At 33.4% G+C, this 15,580-nt stretch overlaps 1 pseudogene; it reads right to left on the bottom strand.

The window, feature by feature from the left end:
- Positions 1–9,967: 9,967 nt before the first annotated feature.
- On the bottom strand, positions 9,968–10,086 carry LOC112481133 (annotated as a pseudogene).
- Between the last annotated feature and the right edge of the window lie 5,494 nt (positions 10,087–15,580).

Below are 15,580 nucleotides of genomic sequence, written 5' to 3' on the forward strand. Positions count from 1 at the left end.
GTCATCTAGTTGTTTTTTCAATTCCTGACATTGTTGATACGACTTGTTTCGGAACTCACTGAGATTTTTCAGAAGTACCATCCTGAATTCTCTGTCATTTAAGTTGCATATTTCTACGTCTATAAGCTTATTTTCTGGAGATTTTCCTCTTTCTTTCTGAGATGCTTTGTCACCTTGGTTGTTCATGGTTTTTAATGGACTATTTCTCCTCCTGGGCATTAATGGACGTGTATTCTGCTTTTTTCCCAGTAAGATTTATTATATAAAATTCTCTTTTTAGCCTGTTGCAAAAAAGGTGCTTTTCTTTTGATTTCCAGTAGGTGGCGTCTAAGCCTCTTGGATCCCTGCTGTTTTATAAAGCCTTAATAATGAATGTCTTTTTTTTTTTTTTTCTTGTAGATATTTCATTACTTTCACTACCCTCAGTCTCAGTTCTGGTCAGTGTTAGTGACAGTTTTGCTTACATTTGCTCAGATTCCCCTGTGTCTCCATGGTGATCCATCTAGGAGGGCATTGGGGGAGGGCCCCTCTCGGTTGGGGGTTGGGGACTGCAGCTCAGCCTCGGTTTTGCAACTGCAGCTGGTTAAAATCATCAACTGCTGTTTTTCTGCCATCCCGCTTCTCTGCTTTCTGCCTTTATGACTGGGCCCTGCTTCCGACTGAGTGAAACTCACAGCTCTCTCAGGCAGGGCTGCTCAGGGAACTCGCTACACCTTTTCCCTTCCCCCTCCTCCTACAGGGAGCTCTGGAGGCTGAGAGAGGTAGCTTCTTTATTTCTCCCAGTCCACTGCCCGAAACCTGGGGATCTGACCTGTGGTAGCTCTTATGCACAGATCCCATGCTCAGACATGCTGGAGTGCCGTTTGGGTGTTTTTTGTTGAGTTTTAGATGTTTAGCTTATTGTTGTTTCAAGGGGAGAGTTCTGAGGACATCTGTCACTCTGCCATGTTTCTCTAGAATTCCTCCAGAATTTAAGAAAATAGATTTCTGTTGTTTAAGCCACCCAGTCTGAGATATCATATGGCAGCCCTAGCAAACTAATACAAGAAGTAAGAGATTTAGATGCTGCTCTGGGTCAGATAATAACAAAGAGACTTCTGTCCTACCTGGTCTCCTCACCCTCATTAGCCCCTTAGGTAAGAAAATTTGATAATCAAAGAGGTGTTTCTGACTCCTATTGGCTAATTGCCCTAAACATAGCACAGGCTCTCTTGAAGGGAAATCTGGGTAGCACACCTCCATGTATGACACGTGGGGTATCCAGTTTTAAATAAAATTTATTTATAGATATATGAAGAATTTTTTGTATTTTATTCACCTGAATTCTGTGGTTCAGATTATTTCTTCTGCTGTATTTGACTTTATTTCTAAAAGAGTTATCATTTAAATTTAATTCCATCAAGGATATTGACCTGTAACTTTTTTTTTTTTAATGTCTTTATCTGGTTTTGGTATCAGAGTAATGCTGGCTTCATAAAATGAGTATGGCAGCATTTCTTTCTCTTTGATTCTTTGAAATAATTTAAGAAGAATAGGCATAAATTCTTCTTGAAATATTTGGTAGAAATCATCCATGAAGCCATCTGGTCTTGGACTTTTGTTTTTGGAGGAGTTTTTACATTACTGCTTTACTTTCATTGCTAGTAATTTGTTTGTTTAGATTTTGTATTTCTTTCTGGTTCAGTCTTGGAAGTTTATATACTTCTAGAAGTTTATTCATTTCTTTTAGATTGACTAATTTGCTGGCATATAATTACTCGTAGTGTTCTTTAATAATTTTTTTGTGTTTCTGTGGCACTGGTTGTAATTTCTCCTTGTTCTTTTATAATTTTACTTATTTGAACTCTCTCCTTTTTCTTGATGAGTTTAGCTAAAGGTTCATCTATTTTGTTTATCTTTTCAAAGAACTAGCTCTCTTAATTTCATTGACTTTTTTCTATTGCTTTTTAATTTCTATTTTGTTTATTTTCACTCTGTTTTCTTTCTTCTGTTTCCTTTAGATTTTATTTGTTCTTCTTTCTCTTGTTCCTTTAGGTGTAGAATTAGATTGTGTATTTGAGATTTTTCTTGTTTCTCTACATAGGCCTGTGTAACTGAATTTCCCTGTTAGAACTGCTTTTGTTGCATCCCATAAATTTTGAAAAGTTGTGTTTTTATTTTCATTTGTTTCAAGATAGCTTTTGATTTCTTATTTTATTTCTTCTTTGATCCATTGGTTGTTTAGTAGCATGTTGTTTAGTTTACACATATTTGCATTTTTTTCCAGTTTTCTTCCTATAATTGATATCTAGTTTCATGCCACTGCAGTCAGAAAAGATACTTGGTATGATTTCAATCTTCTTGAATTTATAAGGCCTTGTTTGTGGCCTAATATGGAGAATGATCCAATGATCCATGTGCACTTGAAAAAAATTTGTATTCTACAGTTTTGAGATAAATGTTCTATAAGTGTCTACTGAGTCGATCTAACTGAATGTGACATTTAAGGCCATTATTTCATTATTAATTTTATGTCTGGATGATCTATGAGTAGGGATGTTAAAATCTCCTACTATTATTTTATTACTGTAGATTTCTCCTTTTAAGTCCATTAATAATTGCTTTACATATTTAGGTGCTCTGATCAATGGAATGGAGCAAAGGGGACTTTGCGCCTGAGCATCTAGAAACCCATAGCTTCTGTTCTTGTTCTAGATCATCACTGAGCGAGCACAAGTTACCTCGTTATAGAAATTACTTGAAGAGAACCAAGGTATCCCAGCCAATAGCCTAAGAAATGCTATTTATGAGAATGATGCTATATCCTTGACCATTTGTCTCCAGCAGAGCCACAAGTTGACTCCAAACACATATGTGAACCCAAGCAAGACCAGAACTGCTCAGCTGAATTTAGTCCAAATTACCAACCCACATAATCATGAACTGATGAGTGGTGTTTTTTTTAATCCATTAAATTTAAGTAGTTCGTTACACAGCAAAGATTGACCAATATATATGATATTCTATGTGCAATATAGTTTGTTTAGAATAACTTAAAACATAGTTGAGATATTTATGTAATGTTTTTTCAATGAAGTATGAACTGCTGTCACATTTAGAAATATTGAACTAATGAAGAAATTGAACATTTGCTGTAAATAAATTTAAATTTAAATTTATTTTATTAATAAAAGTGCCCTCCAAGTTAATATCGATGTTATATCTATAATGGACAAATAAAATATAATAATATATAAATAAAAATAATAAAATATAATAAAATATAACAAAAAAACATGTTGATTCTATTTGTCATGACTAAGGGAGAAATATTGAAGAAAAGCAGTTATAGAGATTATGAAATTCCCTAACTGGAGTAGAGCCACACAGATTGGCTGTAACAAATCCAACTAGAGTATAAGTGCCTGAAAGTAAAATTTGATGGCCAAGGCATCCAATTAAAAAATATCCATCTTGAATAAACATATTGCCAGCTGTATGACATAGCTACTAGAAAAACAACCAGATAAGGAATTAGGCTGCACCCATCCATGCATCTCCATCTTTCAGAAAGCCCTGAGTAACCTAGATAACTGACCAGTTGAGTGATTTCTCATCTCCTCTCCTATATCCTCATCTCTGCTCTTATGTTTTAAATTAGCCACTAAAGAATAAACCTGTGGGAAACCTTAGACACCCTCACCCTCAGACTATAAGTAAGACAGAGTCTTAGGTTTGAGTGCTCTCCTCCCTCTCTCATTTTTCCTCTCTCTCTCTTTATTTTTTTCTCTCTCTCTTCCCCACCCCTTTCCTCCCCCACCACCCCACACTCTCCACACAATCTTGCTGTGTGGTCTTGGGCATGCCATATAAACTCCAGAACTTATGAGTAGTAAATCTGGTTCTACAAAGTTCCCTGATGGTTGTTGCTAAAGCTGCATCCTGCAGTCATAATAAGAGCCACAACGACTGGTGGGGAGAAATGTCTCTAAGGGATACCAGCCAGGTGAATGCCTCAGGCATTACTAGTCAAGAGCATTACTATCAATAGTCTGGGACTTGCACAACACAGATACACAGACAACTGTGTACCAAAGACCAACACTGTTTACCCATTTCTCTGGTCATCAATTTCAGGACATAGTTCAACATTGCCAGTGAAGATACAATGGAAAGGACCAGCGACCTTACAGTAAAATCTGCCACTGTTTATTTAAGACCAAATCAAAAACAAACAAACAAACAAACAAACAAACAATACAAATGAAAGAATATTACAACTCTTTAAGATAAACAAAATGCACATTTTCTCCCATAAAGGATTACAGGGCACAGAGAAAAGACCAAGAATTTTAGAATTCCAAATGGATTTGTGTACCAAGCATTCCTCTTATTAAAGGAGCTAAGCATGAGCTGGATTCCTTTTTCTTTTTTTTTTTATTCCCAGTAGGATGTCCCAGTAGAGAAGGGGACAAACATACTTTTTTCAAACCAGTCTGGGGAAAATGAAAATGTGAAACACACTTTGATATAATAAAAAGAGCTCTGCCTTAGGAGCTAGAGAACCGTTCTTCTAGTTTGAGGTTTATAACGGTTTTTCACTTAGATTTTCTGGATTCTATCAAAATGTGTGGGTTGGACTAGATCACTGATTTTCATACTATACTTCCTAGAAACCAGAGATCTCTGGAAATCCAACATAGAGAGGTAGAAGAAAAGAGTAGAAAGACAGTGGTCCAAAGGAGAACTTTAATCATTCTGGGCTTGCTACACTCACTTAGCATGTAACGACATTTTGTTTATTGGGTTTCCTCATAATAATATATTAAATATACATTTCATATTTAATTTTTATGATTGTAAAAGTAATCCATTAACTTTGCATAAAATTAATTTTAAAAATTCAAGATTATATAAAAGTGAAAATGCAAATCACACAAAATCTCATAATACAAACATAAGTTATTTTAGTATATTTACTATTAATCTTTTTCCTGCATGTATCTGTGTCCACATTTTATAATATTAGAGTTGTACTTTATATCAATTTTGTCGTCTGCCTCTTTTTCTTGGCATTCTAAGGAGTTGTTGACTGTATGATATTTTTACATTCATGAATATAGTAAAGTTTATCTAAACATTGTCATATTATTGAATAATTAAGTTGAATTCAGTTTTGGCATATTTATTTGAATTCACATTACTGTGCAAAAATATTTGTGTACATCTCTATTTTCTCATTGTACAGTCCTAGAGTTTAGTTAGTGGGTCAAATGTTAAAATTATTTTCTCTACATCCTCACCAACACTTGTTGTTTGTTGATTTATTGGTAATAGTCATTCTGACAGGCATGAGGTGATATTTCATTTTAATTTTGATTTGCTTTTCCCTGGTGTATAATGATGCTAAGCCTCTTTTAATGTGTCTGTTGGCCATCTGTATGTCTTTTTTGGAGAAATTCATGTCTCTGCCCATTTTTTTAATTAGATTGCTTGTTTTCTTGATATTGAGCTATATGAGTTCTTCATGTTTGGGATATTAATCTTTTATGAAATATATCATTTGCAAATATATTTTCTCATTTAGTAGGTTGTCTTTTTGTTTTGTTGCTGGTTTCTCGAAATGCAAAAGATTTTACTTTCATGTAGCCCCATTTATTTATTTTTGCTTTTGTTGTCTTTGCCCAAGGAGAACTATCCGAAAAAAATATTGCTAAGATAAATGTCAAAGAGTTTACTGCCTACGTTTCCTTCTAGGAGGCTTATGCTTTGAGGTCTTACATTTTGAGTCTCTCATCCATTTTGAGTTTATTTTTCTAGGTGGTATAAGAAAGTGGTATAATTTCAATTTTTTGTATATATCTGTCCAGTTTTTGAAGGGGTTGTCTTTATCCTATTGTATATTCTTGCCTCCTTTGTCATTGATTAACTGACCATATATGTGTAGGTTTATTTCTGGGCTCTCTATTCTGTTCTATTGATCAGTGTGTCTATTTTTATGGCAGTACTATGCTGTTTTGATTATTATAGTCTTGTACTATGGTTCGATGTTAGGTAGCATGATACCTCCAACTTTATTCTTCTTTCTCAAGATTGCTTTGGCTATTCAGGGTCTTTTGTGGTTCCATAAAAATATTAAGATTATTTGTTCTAGTTCTGTGAAAAATGCCATTGGTATTTTGATAAGGATTGCATAAATTGGTGCAACCACTATGGAAAACAGTATGAAAATTTCTTAAAAATTAAAAAAAAATAGAACTATCATATAACCCAGCAGTTTCACTTCTGGGTCATTTATCTGAAGAAATTCATAACACCAATTCAAAAAGATATATTCACCCCAATGTTCATTGCAGCATTATTTACAATAGCCAAGATATGAAAGCAAGCTAAGTATTGATCAATAGTCAAAAGGATAAAGATGTGGTACACGTATATGGTGAAATATAACTCAGCCATAAAAAGAATGAAATCTTGCCATTTATGACAACATGGATGACTTAGAGAGTATTATGCTAAGCGAAATAAGTCAGTTAGAGAAAGACAAGTACCATAGGATTTCACTTGTTCATGGAATCTAAAGAACAAAATAAATGAATAAATAAAACAGAAACAAACTCATAGACACAAAAAACAAATTGATAGCCATCAGATGAGAAGGGTTTTGGGGAGATGGGTGAAAAAGGTGAAAGGGATTAAGGTGTACAAATTGCCAGTTATAAAAATAGTCAGCAGATTAAAGTATAGTATAGAGAATATAGTCAATACTATTGTAATAACAAGTATGGTGTCAGATGGTACTAGACTTATCCAGGTGAGTACTTTGTAAGGTATATAAATGTCTAATCACTATGTTATACACCTGAAACTTATATAATACTGTATGTCATTATGTAGAAAAAATAAGTCCTAAAGCATGAAAAATATTTTTAAAGTTATTTGAAGGACTTAGACTTTGGTCTACATAGTTTACCTTCTGGAAATGTTGTATCAATTTGTATTTTACCAGTTATGTATAAGAGTTCTATAATTACTAAACCCATAAAGATTTAGTATTATCATCAAAAAAAAAAAGTAATTTAGTTGGAATAAAGTATAAGTTTCCTATTGCTTTGTTTGAGTTTCCTATTGCTTCTGTGACAGATCACCACACATTTAATAGCTCATAACAACATACATACTCACATTTATTATCTTACTGTTCTGGAGCTCAGAAGTCCAAAATGGGTCTTCCAGTTCTAAAATCAACATGCCTTCAGAGTTTTATTCATTTTAGATGCTCTAGGGGAGAATCTGTTTCTTACCCCTTCCACTTCTACAGTCTTCCCACATTCCATGACCCATGTCTGTATCACTCTGACCTCAGTTTGCATTGCCACGGCTTCATCTCTGGCTCTTCTGCCTCCATCTTCTACTTTTTTAAGCACCCTGTTAATTACATTGGGCACACCTGGTGAATCCAGAATTATCTCCCTATTTTGAGATCTTTAACTTAATCACACCAGCCAAGTTCCATTTGCCATATAAGGTAACAGTCACAGATACTGTCAGTAAGGCGGTGGACAGTGTCAAGAGATCATTATTCAGACTGTCACAAGCTTCTATTTGCATCACATGTTGACTGATCTTTTTTTTTTTCCTACTGTAAAATATCGATTACTTAATCATTTACTTAATACTGCCTTATTCTAAGAAATTATTTAATGTTCCTTAAGAAGAGGTGTATAATACCATAATATAAAATATTTTGATGTAAAAAGTAAAGGAAGGTTAAAAAATGAGAGTAGAAAATTAAAGCTAGTATAAACTAGTAAACAAAAATCCCAAATAATCCCAGGCCCCACCACCCTAAGGGCATGAATGCACTCGTATTAGCATTTGTACCTAAATTCTACACGTTAAATACAAATTAGCCCTTACCTTTCTTTATAAGTGCAGGAACTGATGTCTCTGAAAATTTCTCCTCAAGCATTCCTGAAAATTCCATGTATCTCAATGTTCAACATGGACATACTTGAAGTTAACGCTCTTAAACCAGGTTATAGCTCATTCTAGAGTGTTGTCACTGATGTTCTGCTGTGATATCTGTCATTGACCTTCTGAGAAGAACATGGCCTTCTCTAGAATAACATACAGTGTCTTCTAATTGCCAAACTCCCATGATGTCAAATCAGTAACTAGGTCCTACTTCACCGTGTGGGAGCACAAAAGGGAAGAGAAATGCTCTTTCCTGCCATGTATTCACCAGGGGCCAGAGTAGTATTGCTTGCACCCAGATTCTCACGCCATCTATCTTGAAAAACAGTTTCTGAACCTTTTGCTCTCACTCCAAAAGAATTCATAGGGTGAAGTCCAATGTGAAGGCTAGACCTACGTAGCAAAACAGACACTGTCACGTACCATTATTGCACTGCTGTTCTGTTTCCTGTTTGCATCTTTCTGGAGAAAGCTGAACACTCCAGAGATGTTGATCACAGTTTTTTTTTTTTTTTTCTGAAAGTTTTTTAGTAGTCAATGTGAAAAGGAAAAGTCAATAAGACATGAGGTTCACTGTAACCAAAACGAACAAACAAAATTGTTTCTTAGGAGAATCACATCCACTCTTGGTATCGAGACCAGTGAAATATTTTTCCTATTGGTTCACATAAAGACAATACTACTATGCAATGTAGTTGATATGATCAAGTGTTTCACAAGTAAGTCTCCTAGAACATCTTCCAAAGCAGGCTGTATAGATCAAAGCAAACGTGGCTTTTATAGGAATAAATTTTTAAAGTATCTCAAGTGACACTTCCCAAAGTATGGTCTGTGAAATATTAGTACTATGCGAAATAATGATGTAATTTCTATATATTTGGAGGAGGAAGTGGAAATGAATACATTTAAATGCTCCACACTTTATACTATTCTTGAAGATTTATAAAGCATGTTAGTTTCTTTCAGGCTCTGAGGAATACTGTAATAGAGAATTTTATTTAACTTAGTTTGGCTCACCAGGTTCCTGACACATTTCATCACAGAAATTTTTCTTTTTGTTTCTCCACTAATAATTCTGGGGATATTTACATTCACATAAACACAACTTGAGGAACACTTGTCTATAAAATTGCATAGCAGTATATCCTACAGAATGTCCATAAATATTATTTCTTGCAGTCAAATTTTTGAAATTTTTTGAATGAATGCAAGTTTCAGATTATATTCTGATGAAATCTGCAAATGTAGCTATTCAGTTGAGGCTAGACTTGATTTTCCTTGTGAGAACAGAGAGCTCGATGTAGAAGTCACTTAATTGGAAGAGATTGTAGCTTTCACCCTGAAAATAATTTGACTGAGTATGAAATTCTTAGGAGAATTTTTAAAAAAATTTTATATTTACTGTTGCATTTACCGATACAGAAGAAAGTGAGAGTTTGTCCTGATGTGTTCATTTAAAAGTAATATGATTTTATTTCCTTCACTCTTCTCACTAAATGTAGTTCTTTTTCTCCAAATATTTCCTCCTACATACTGAGAAAATGATAAATTATTTTGTTCCATATATCTGTAGGACTTTTAAGTCAAGAATATTTATTTTGTTTTATCTTCAAATACTGCTTTTGTTCTGGATTTGCATTTTTCTTCAGGAATACCTATTCTGAGGCCTCCATTTTGTTTCATTACACCTATCATATTCTCACTCACTGATTTTACCTGATTGCTTTTCTACACTAAGTTCTAGAAAAAGGGAAACTTCCTAAGCTTATCTTCCTCATAACTGTTCCATGGGCATTCCAATACTTACAATTGCCGAGACAGTTTTTAATTCTCAAAATGAAACGTGTTTTTTGTTTGATCATTTTGTTCCATTTCTCCTGTTTTCATCTTGGTTTGTGTTATCCTTTCATCTTGTTAAATTCAACCTGTTAGGTCCTTTTGCTTGTTACTTTTGCTCCTAGAAATTGAGAATTCTTGCCTTCTACTAAGGATGCATTTTTTTTTTTTTTAACGCCTACAGCACCTGTTCTTCCTAGGTGGTCTCCCATCCAAGTACTAACTAGGCCCGACCCAGCTTAGCTTCCAAGATCAGAGGGGATTGGGCTTGTTCAGGGTAGCATGGACATAGACAGGATGCAATTTTTTAACATTTTTATTCTCACTATTCTCTTAAGTAATTTACATAGCTACCATAGACTACAATGCCATCAACTATAAGATGTATCGTTATTTTTTTGTACAATTAAGAAAGAAGAAATGTTGTCAATAAAATTATGAAATAAAATTTCTTAAAACATTGATTATTATCTGAATCTCAATTTCAGACATGTTAAAATATATCAAAGTAATATGTATTAGAAAAAATAAAATGCAATATATTATTCCTCTGAAACTTCAGAATATTATTCCTAAATTTTTTTCAAATCCATTTCTAAGACCCATGTATTATTTATTTTTACTTTATTTATTTTGAAAATAAAATTTATGGGGACTCTAGTTGACAACAAAACGGTGCGAGGATCTCCCTTGCCTCTGTTCACTGGTGCCAGTGTTCAGTAATAGAGTGCTCACACATCCTGCTTCTAGATCATCACACTTACTGTTCTTCAGCTAAAATGCAGTTTAAAAAAAAAAAAATAGGAACTTGATCGTGCCTTCTCTCACCTTCTTCCAGATGTTGTTCAAATGTCACATTCTCAATATGAATGTCCCTAAATACCCTCTTAAAATTTCAATACTCTGTACTCCCAGAAGTAAGTCTATAAATTTTGTACCTCTATCTTTTTCTGTTTCCCCTAAAAGAATGAAAATCAATGTGTTTCATCTGCCATGTTTACTACAGAATCTTCAGGACAGAATAATGTCTAGCATTTAGTAAATGCTCAATAAATAGGTATTTTGGGGAATACATGAATGGTAATTCCTGTTCTCAATACTATCATTTTACAAGAGCGAAAACTGAAGTTCAGAATTATAGAATGAGTAACAAAGCTGCTATTTTAATGTGAGCCAGTCTGATTCCAAAGTCCATGCTCTTAGCTGCTAGTCAGCTTTGTCTTTAATAATGGTTTAGACAAACTTATCTAACCTTTTAATTTGGAATAACAAGTAGCTCCTGATATGTGTGTGGTTATTTTCTCAGGTGCGTAAAACTTGAGTTGTGTATTAATATTCCTAATGGTTAAAGAAGTTCTACCAGCAGAGATAACTTCCCAGCCCAATTTCTCAATCCTCCTTTTCACTGTCTCTCAACTCAAAAGATTTCTCCTTCATATCAGATGAGTTCAGAGAAATTTTGATCACTAGAGAAAAAGATTATTTAAATTTTACTTGGAAACTCTTGGTGCTTGAATGACCTTTCAGGAATTAAAAAAATCAACTCCATAAAGCATTATTTCAGATTTCGTGATAGGCAGAAATAAAAATAAATTGGGATCTTCCTGTTATCTCTACATAGGCGCCAGGTACTCCTTTTATTCTTAAAACCATCTGTGTACTTTGTACATAGTACTTAGTACTTTGCATATTAATGTCTTTTTTATGCTAAGCAATCATTTCTGGTTTTCTTTGTAAGAGCATTATATACACTAATTAGAGAAGCTGCCATTAAAAAAAAATACCAGATAATATTTTCTTAAAGGAAACTAAAGGTGAAAATAAATGCAAGCAGACAATGAGGAAATAAACTAAGTGCTAGTTTGAGATATTGCTGCCTTTGAAATTTAACTTGTAAATATGAATTTTGCTATGGGAGTTTGCACCAAATGCCTGCCTTTAAGTGGTCTGGATAAGCATTATTTACAATAGAATCCACTAGGGAAGTTAATATAGTGTTAGGACTCAAAGTATGAAAGAGTGCAGATTGCTTTCAAAATATTTTTAGGGATGCTGAAAAAGAGTTTCTACTCTTACTTATGAAACCATTTAAGAATGATGGATTAAAGCTTTTAATTGTAGAACAGTGCACTCTAGAATACACCAACAATAGGATTACAGAAAGGCACATAATTCAATATACTGAAATATAAGGCCATTAGTTACTTAGGTTTATTATTGTCTAATTTCTACTCTACTCCTCCAACCCCCAAATGAAAGGTCTGTAGGGGCAGGAATTTTTTTCTACTCTATTAAATCCACAGTTCCTAGAGTAACACTGGCATTTGCTGTATTTGTCAAATGATTAAATTAAAGAATAAAGAATGTGGGCTGTGAGTGTGACTAAAGTCTAGCATATTAGTTTAGAGGAATGGCTTGACATTGAAACTTGTTGAATTTATATTTTCTTCAGTCTCATAATTTTATTAGTCAGAAGTTTGGAAAGAGCTCAGCTAAAATATTATTCATCTCCAAGTGACATTGACTGTGATTACTTGCTGATTTGATGAGAAGCTGCTCTGGTCTTGAAAAACCAAGTTGGTTTTATTCACATGTCCAAGGCCCTGATGAGGATGACTGGACTTCCCTACCTTTCCGTATAGGCTTTGGGCCTCTCCACATGGTGTACATGGCCGGTAGTGAGAATTCTGACACAGTCCAGCCCCACAACATGGTACTGGTAATGTTCAAGGTATGTTCCTTTACCTTGCCAAACCCCAAATCTATTCATCTGTAAAGTAAGATAAATAAGTGTACCACCACATTGGAATGCTATAAGTGGCAATTTGGATGAATGTTTGTTCCAATGCCTTGCATGTAAGCCATTATACCTGTGAACAAATATTGTGGAGCTGGACTTTAAAACATAGCAAGATTTTTCTGGGGTAAAGGAGAAAGAATGATTGTGGGTGGAGTGAATGTTTTGGCCCAAATCACCGCAATGGAAATAGTATTAAAAAATACCACAGAGGTTTACATGAAGGAAACAGAATACAGAGGTGTAGTATTAAAGAAATCATTTGTAGACAGAGTGGTGATAGCATAGAACAGTGGGTCTTGAATTAGTAGAAATAGTATCGCTTAACTGGTAATATCAATAGAAAATTTTAATTAAAATTAAAAACATTTTGCATTACTGTATAATCTGAATTCCTACACTTGCTAATGAAGATTTTTCTCTAAATATTGACTGCAAAATTGACTTCTTTAAACCATATTGATTTTCCCAAATGTACAAATGTGTACTATGGCCCAATAATTGATCATTTATTTATGTGTCAGCATTGAAAGTCATATTGCATGAAATAATCTTTTAAAATAATTACTAGGTCATTAACTTTGATATTAATTTTCCAAAATTTCCTTCTCTAAAGATTTGCCTTTACTGGATACTTAGACTGGTTATCTTGCTTTAAGAAAAAAACAGTTATCTAAATATTGGATTTCATGAGTCAGTTGGATGTTCTATATAAACCAAAGGAAATTGCAAACATTGACTTTATAATTGGAATTTCATACTCCTGGAAAATGGTTTCAATTTAATCAAAGTGAATTTGGAGCTTTGGAAAAAGTATGCTGATGTGTAGCTTAGCATGGAATCAGTAGTTTAAGTTTTACCTTAAAGTCTATAATAAACTAAATCTCTCCAGTCATTACAAACGAAATTTATTTTGTAACATTGTTCCTTTCACTTGGTATAAAATTATGATAGTTCCTTATCTCCTTTGGAAGCCCCAATTATTGTATTTATTTCTCTATAATTCATGTATATATTCAAATCTTCATTTAACATCTACTACTTGAGCATCATCTGTACTATGCTTGGTCAAAGTTCTGAACAAAATGGTTTGTTCCAAAATTTTAGTGTTTCTAAAATTACATAATCACACATGAGAGTGTGTACATATACACACACATGATAGTAACCACTGGTAATGTTTTCAATTTTGTAAAATACATGATTTAGTGAAAACTCTGTATTTTTTGTCTTTTTTCCCCATAATAAAAATGTATATATTTGAATATGTAAGAGTTCAGGGTATTTTTTAACATTTAACATTTCTTGGCAAACATAGGTTAAAAATTTACTTATTGCATTATTCATAAATTTCCAGAAACAATGACTGAAATTAGTGTCTACACAATTGTCAAATTAAAAAATAAGAATATTTTGAATAATATGGGGTATTTTATAAGATTTTATAAGAAAATTTTATTTAGTGCTACATATTAAGATCACTGTATTCCTATAGTTTAGAGTTTCTTTGCTTCAAGTATCTTATTTTTCCTTATCTTATTCTATACTGTTTACACTAAATTTGTTTATTTTTCTCTGCAAGCAGAGATAGCAGAGCATAAAATGCCATAAGCCTTGAAAGAGATCAGGATTAAAATGTTAATAGACATTTTAACATGTCGAGCTAAAACCAAGATTTAATTTACATTTAAGTTAAGATCAGCAGGTACAGTCTTAGGGGTAAGATAGGGCCCATGGTCCAGCAACCATTTTGGATGTCACTGCCTGTCTACAGGGGGATTTCTCTTATGTGGCTTAATAAGAACTATGATTGGGATAAATGTTATCTAAGACAAAATGATCCTGTTTCTAAATGAGTTTAAATCCAGGCTGTGCAATTTAGTAGTCTTGGGAATGCTACTCCATTTCTCTTCACTCAGTTCTGTAATGATGCTTAACTCAAAGAGTCTTATGAGAATTAAATGAAATCATCTATAGACTCTCAACATAATATTTGGTATCGAGTAGACATCACATATACTATGTTATTATTTTTTATTAGCATTATCATTATATTTGGGCAATAACCAACACAGAACAGTTTCATTAAAATAACATTTATAAATTTGGAGTTATTATTATTTTTGCCTTTTATTTTGAAATAATTATAGACATGTAGAAAGTTGCAAAAAAAAATGTACAGGGAAGTGTCATGTACACTCTACCAAGTTTCTCCATAGTACATCAACACCAGGAAACTAACATTGATTGGTAAAATCTACAAAATATATTCAGGTTTCATCAGTTACATATGTACCCTAGTTCCAAGCTAGACTGGAAATCAGATGCATTGTGGAGCTTTTAAATACAGATGTTAGAGTCTGTGAGTGGGCTCAAAAATAGCATCTTTCTTACTAGTCTGATTTCTGAAAAAGTTGGAAAAGAAAAAACCAAAGTAGCTAACAGATCCCAAAGTAACACCTTTATGTTATGGAAGCAAAGTTGAAGAATATAATTTTTTAAAACATATTTTATTTCATTTTCTCCTGGAATGTTGAAATATTATGTTTTTTATCCAAATGCTGTTACAAGAGTGTCTTCAGTTTGTGAAAACTGAGCAATTTACCTATAAATTTACTTATAAGTTTTCTATATTATATGTCAATAAAAAGTTTAAAAATAACAAAAATTTGGAGAAAAAACTTTGTGTGTTGATATGTGTGCAAGAAAACTTTAAGAAATGAGGATAGAGACTGAGGAGACCAGGGAGGGTTTTGCAGTACAGAGTGTGGCCTTTAGTGCCTAATGTCATACTAGCTGAGTGTTCGCTAACACCAATGCATAAAACTCCCTTTGCTGTGGGACGATACTTGTGTTTTTCTTTTAGTCATGAAGTGACTCTTATTGAATTGATAGTGAATTACTGTTCAGAGGTTTTATATAATAGGAATATTTTCACTGAAAATAGCACCAAACACAAAAGTTTTGACCCATTTTTTCCCCTCTTCCCCC

This window comes from Pteropus alecto, unplaced genomic scaffold (assembly GCF_000325575.1).
Source record: "Pteropus alecto unplaced genomic scaffold, ASM32557v1 scaffold104, whole genome shotgun sequence".
Taxonomy (NCBI): domain Eukaryota; kingdom Metazoa; phylum Chordata; class Mammalia; order Chiroptera; family Pteropodidae; genus Pteropus; species Pteropus alecto.